The 5838-nt window shown below is 34.7% G+C and overlaps 1 non-coding gene across 1 annotated transcript; it reads right to left on the reverse strand.

Annotated features, from left to right (window-relative positions):
- Positions 1–4939: 4939 nt before the first annotated feature.
- Positions 4940–5058, reverse strand: LOC148783796 (U5 spliceosomal RNA). Its single transcript, XR_016047245.1, has one exon. It is a non-coding gene; the product is annotated as a U5 spliceosomal RNA (small nuclear RNA).
- Between the last annotated feature and the right edge of the window lie 780 nt (positions 5059–5838).

Consider the following 5838-nt stretch of genomic DNA (forward strand, 5'->3'; position numbering starts at 1 on the left):
ATGTGTCATAAAGTTCGAGAAAATTTCTTTTGAAGTTTGAGCTTAGTCAATGAAAGAATTGCAGCCACCCAATTTCACATCCAATGGTCAAGATTAATGTGACCACCTTGTACTAAAGATAAATGGTCTCATTTTATTCTTTCCCTATCATGAAGACATGTTGATAAGCTTCTCCTCTTAAAGATAGAAAAGAATTTAGAAAAGGTGGTTGGAGAATGCACGAGGTTAGAAAGGCAAGTGTGCATGAACAATGCTCTCTCTTCTCTCCTATAAAACCCCCTCCTCTAAAGACATGTTGATAAGCTTCTCCTCTAAAAGGTAGAAAAAAATTTAAAAAAGGTGGTTGAAGAATGCACGAGGTTAGAAAGCCAAGTGTGCATGAACAATGCTCTCTCTTCTCTCCTATAAAACTCCCTCCTCCCCCCCAAATCCTAAATCTTGAGAGAGAGAGATGGCAAGAGTTATCGCTACTGTTGGTTTTCTAATGGTGCTGGTCATGGCCATGATTGAGAGTGGCATTGCAGATACAGGATGCCAGAATGACCTCCAGGCATTGATGGCAAGCTGCCTTCCTTATGTGACGAAGACGGGTCCGCAAATTCCACCGTCAGGGGCTTGCTGGTCGGCAGTGGTGGCGGCGAACATGCTGTGCATCTGCAAGTACGTTACGAAGGAAGTGGAGGCCCTCATCGATATACATAAGGTCATCTTTGTCGCGCAATCCTGCAAGAGGCCATTTCCCTCTGGGACCAAATGCGGAAGTAATTGCCCCCAACTCCTTTGATTTATTTTGTTTTAGAAAATATTTCTCAGAGGGATTGGAGAATCTTGGTTCCGAGTGCATTTGTAAAAGGCAATGTATATATTAAGGCTGTTTATTTAGGGTGTATAAGAATGTTGCAATCATTTTTAGTTGTTAGATTTGAAACTGTACTACTAGAAGTATATTATTTATCAAATTTTATTGTTTTGACAAAAAATAATAATATAAAATAAAAATAATGGCTTCTATTTCTTTAAAAATGAGCTGATATATTATGTTCCGTCATGAGCATAGTTAATTTCTACTTCCTCAGTTATATGACTTTCAGTGGAGGATTTTTTTTCAGTCTAAAATTTTGATAACCACCATATAATCACTAGATGACTATTCTTTTTTTTTAAAAAAAAAGTTTGAAATTTGAGTTTTCTAACAATTATATCTTATCGCCTAAAAAAATTGGATGATTTCTATTCAATCTTGAGATGTTTTTAAGTGCTTAGAGGGTGCAATTAGGAATTTTTTTTTATTACCGTTAATATATGTGTTAAAGAGGTTATATCTCCGAAATTTGGGATCTAGAACTAATCCTAGGTGGGGCTCTTCCCTAGGGAGTAAATCGACAAGATACTCTCGAGGAAGTTGAATATCTTGACTTTTAAAATGATGAGTCATTCTTTTAATTGAAAAGTTTATATAAAGCCAAGGCTCTAAACAACCAAATTAGAACGCACCTCAAAAAGTTTACTAGAAGAGGTTGTTTTGATGTCTAAATATCTTCAAATTGATCATCTCGACATCAAGATGCATGGACATGAGAAAAAAATGGATTTTTTTCAAGTTTTCATAGATCTGCTCGATCTCTATACTATTTTTGAAGCTTTAAATTTTATATTTAAAAATATTTTAAGGCTATCACAAAGATTTTCAGTATTGAAATCATATATCTCGACACTAATTGAAGGTGCATTTTATTTTGATTATTTAGGGCCTCGGCTCCATGCAAACTGCACCCATAAATATCTATTTGTTGAAAAAAAGAGAGTAAATTATTAAAATATTTCCATAGGACTTTCCCCATTTGTTGTTGCTCCCCTATTTTTCTATTTTTTGTGCTGTAACTCCTCTATTACAAAAATTTATGACAAAAAAATTGGAATTTCTTTATCAACTTGTTTTTTGGGATTTATGGAATAATGGGTGCTTTTCGGCTTGGCAGGTGTTACTGTTCCCGTATAAGAAGGGCACACGTGAGGCACACACATAATATTTACTATTTACAATTATGCCATTAATGTCCTTCACTCCTCTTTTTTTTTTGTTCTTTTTTTTGACAAATAAAAGTTTCATACTCTAATAACTTGTCCTTTTATTATTTGTGTTGCTTGTTTAGATGGCTGTCGAACTCGCAACCTCTCCTAGTATTGTTCATCGATAAGATTCACATACTCTAAATCTATAGCCATCGTCTTGATCCTTCTCTTTCTTTTTCTTTTTTTTTTTAATTTATTTTTATTTAATAATAAAATATACAATAATATCATTTACTTTTGATACAAGATGATCACAATTAATTTTGACCATTGAACGTGAGATTAGATAGCTGCACTTATCGAAATTAGATAGCTGCACTTATTCTATTCACCAAGCTCAAACTTCAAATAAATTTTCTTGAGCTGGGTAGTCTGTAAATAACAGTTCTCAAATTTCGTCTATTCTTCTACCAAAAGAGTAAATATTGTTAATGTCATCGTTTGTGTTTGATTCACTATACAAAAATATTGATTTTCTAATACACGTTTCTATTATGATTTGATGCACTTCTATATACTTTTGATGTTATATAGGATGATAGAGAGATTTAAGGGTGTGATTTGCGTGCAACTAGTGGTGGCAGTGGGCCGGGTAGCCCACCCCAGCCCAAAAAATTAGGGCATGGGTCACATAATGTGGCCTAAGGCAGGCAAACAAGCTTGAGGGTGTGGCCGGGCTTGGCAACTACAACCTAAGGGTAGGGTTGGGCTGGGTTGGGCCTTGGCAATGGCCAGTGCTGGCTCTCTAGCCCAGCCATTCTCTCTTTTTATTTTTATTTTTTTTCTTTCATATTTTTTTATTTATTTGGGCTAGTGGAAGGGCCAAGGCTGGCTCCCTAGCACAGCCAGGGCCAGTCTTGGAGGGCTAGGGACTGGGCCAGTCCTACGGGGACTAGGGCTAGAGCTGGCCTGGTCCAGGCCCGACCTGATTGTCTGCCCTACATGCAACCTTGTCTTGCTAACTGCCCTTTATAAGGGTGTCGCAATAGTGTAATTTAACCTTGTAATAGTAAGATACATTAGTAAAAAAAACTCTATGAGCCAGAATTCCTTTCCACATATATGATATACTTTTTTTATTTGCTTCTCTTGCCACCATCCCAAGTTCCACATCTTTACCATACTTTTCTCCAAGAATATGTCTCCAAAGCTTACCCTTTTCCTTCATATCTCCACCACCATTTAGTTAATAACTCACTATTCATGATTTTCAAACTTTTAATCCTCATCCCCCATGACAGATTGGAGTAAAAATTTTTGCCCATTTAACTAATTTATATTTCTTCTTTTCATCAATTCCCCCCCAAAGAAATTTTCTCATACTACACTCCAATCTTTTTGCAAATCTTACACATCTTTAAAAGTGACATGTAATAGATATGTAGATTGGATAATGCAGTTTTAATCAAAGTAATATAGTAATATGAACCCCCAAGAATAATAATTTGAATTTCCATGGGTCTAATATATATTGGATACAATGTACAAGAGGATCCCATAAAGATAGAGGTCTAGCATTATCAAATTGAGGCAAGCCAAGATATTTTAATGGAAAATAGTTAGTCCTGCAATTAAGCATATCATCAAAGTTGTTCACCTTTTCTTCATCACAAGCTGCTCCTATCAAATGGGTTTTTTTAAATTCACTTTTTTCCCAATAACAACCTCAAAAACTCCAAGGAATCTCTTGAGTGTTTGTATTTCCACTTCATTTACCTCACAAAATATCAATGTGCCGTCTGCATATTGCAAATGTGATACTATAGTCCCAATAGTTTTTACTTAGAAACCATTTAGCACCCCTAACAGTACAACTGAAGTAAGCATCACAATGAAAATCTCTCCTATTATTATTATGAATAAAAAAATGGACAAAGTATCACCTTGGCGAATCCCCCTCCCTAGATGCTATAAAAAAAAGCTTTGGGCTTATCATTGGTGATGATTGAGAAATGTGTTGTTTCGAAACAGCCTTTAATCCACATTATCCACCTTTCACCAAAACCCATAGCTCTCATAGTATTCAAGAATATCTTCCACTTAACTTTCTCATTAGCTTTCTGAAGATCAATTTTGCAAACAATAGTTGCTTCTTTTCTTGCTATAAGGGAGCTAATAACATCTTGTGCACACAATATATTGCTTATTTTCCTACTATACGAGAGCTAATAACCTCTTGTGCGCACAATATATTACCCGCTATTTGCCTATTTCGGATAAAGGCTGAGGTATTTTAATGACCAAAGGCAACACAATTTTTAGTCTTCTAGCCAAGCATTTTACTTAACCTTATAAAGGCTAATCAAAAGACTAATAGAAGGTGAGTCAACAGACTAATTAGCCTAATATCAAGTAGACTTTCAATGACACCCTTTTTGATAATCAAAACAAAAAAGGATTGTATACTATTCAATCTCTCCTCTTCTAGTCATTAGATGAAGAATTAGATGGCATGTGTCACATGAAGCTCGAGCCAACCAAAATGATTTTGAGTTTGTTACCTAAAAGTAATGATATGTTTGCGTACTCCTCTTTATTAAAATTGTATTAACCTCACCCTTAATTTCATATTAAAATTGTATTAACCTCAGCCAAAAAAGTTATATTAAAATTGAATAAACCTCAGCCTTAATTTATTAGAAAAGTCGAAAATAATTTCATATTAAAATTGTATTAACCTCAGCCAAAACAGTAATATTAAAATTGAATAAACCTCAGCCCTAATTTATTAGAAAAGTGGAAAATTAGTAAGTCTGACAACTGAAATATTTTGAGGCACAATATATTTTCCTTATGGTGGGAAAATGGAAGCACTTTGAGGGACAGAATACTTACGGAACAATGATTTGCTTGTTTTGTGGGGTCTTCATCTCAAGAGAGAGAAGCCCTTTCAAAAATAGGCGTATGCCGCTTTGAGTGACGAGCACACGGTATTCTTTAGTAAAAGGCGAAAGAATAGTTCGCTTCTGTGCTCACCACACGGCTCCGTGCCTTTTAACCATCGGTGTTACTTGGGCATATATAGCTCCTCCACCCCATCACATTCTCATTGCTCAACGAGGTGGGACTAAACCAATAGGCCTTTACATTGTATTATAGAGAGAGGGCAGAGAGAGAGAGAGCAACACGACGACACCCCTCAAAAATATAATGTGAGACCTGGACCCGAACTTGGACCCTTTCAGATCCAACCCAAAAAGTCAATATATATATATATAATTTAAATGGTGTGGTTTGTATTGAGCCTAGGCTCTAAACAATCAAATTAGAGCGTACCTTCAAATAGTATCAAAAAATGTTGTTTAAATACTGGAAATTTTTGTGATAGCCTTAAAATATATTTTCATTTTTATTTATAAAGTTTAAAGCTTAAAAAATATTGTAGATCGATAGATCTATGAAAACTTAAAAATCTTGAATATTGACGGTCTAAAAATGCATTATAAAATACACTATTTTCAAAACTTGAAATCCATTTTTTTCTCATGTCTATACATCTTGATGCCAAGATGATCAATTTGAGGATATTTGGGCATCAAAACAACTTCTTATAGTGAAATTTTTGAGGTAGGTTCAAATTTGATTGTTTAGAGCCTCGGCTCTATATAAACTTTTTCCTTATTTAAGTATTATTATAACTAAAATATATAGTTATATTTTTTTTAACAGAAAATGATTTGATAGGGCTGCAGCTCTACCAAAAATCAAAAAGCCTCACCTCATACACCATCAAAGCAATTCAAGTGTTGAAAAACCTTTAAATCA

The sequence above is a fragment of the Amborella trichopoda genome, chromosome 1, assembly GCF_054954075.1.
Source record: "Amborella trichopoda isolate Santa Cruz 75 chromosome 1, AtrichopodaSantaCruz75HAP2 v2.0, whole genome shotgun sequence".
Taxonomy (NCBI): domain Eukaryota; kingdom Viridiplantae; phylum Streptophyta; class Magnoliopsida; order Amborellales; family Amborellaceae; genus Amborella; species Amborella trichopoda.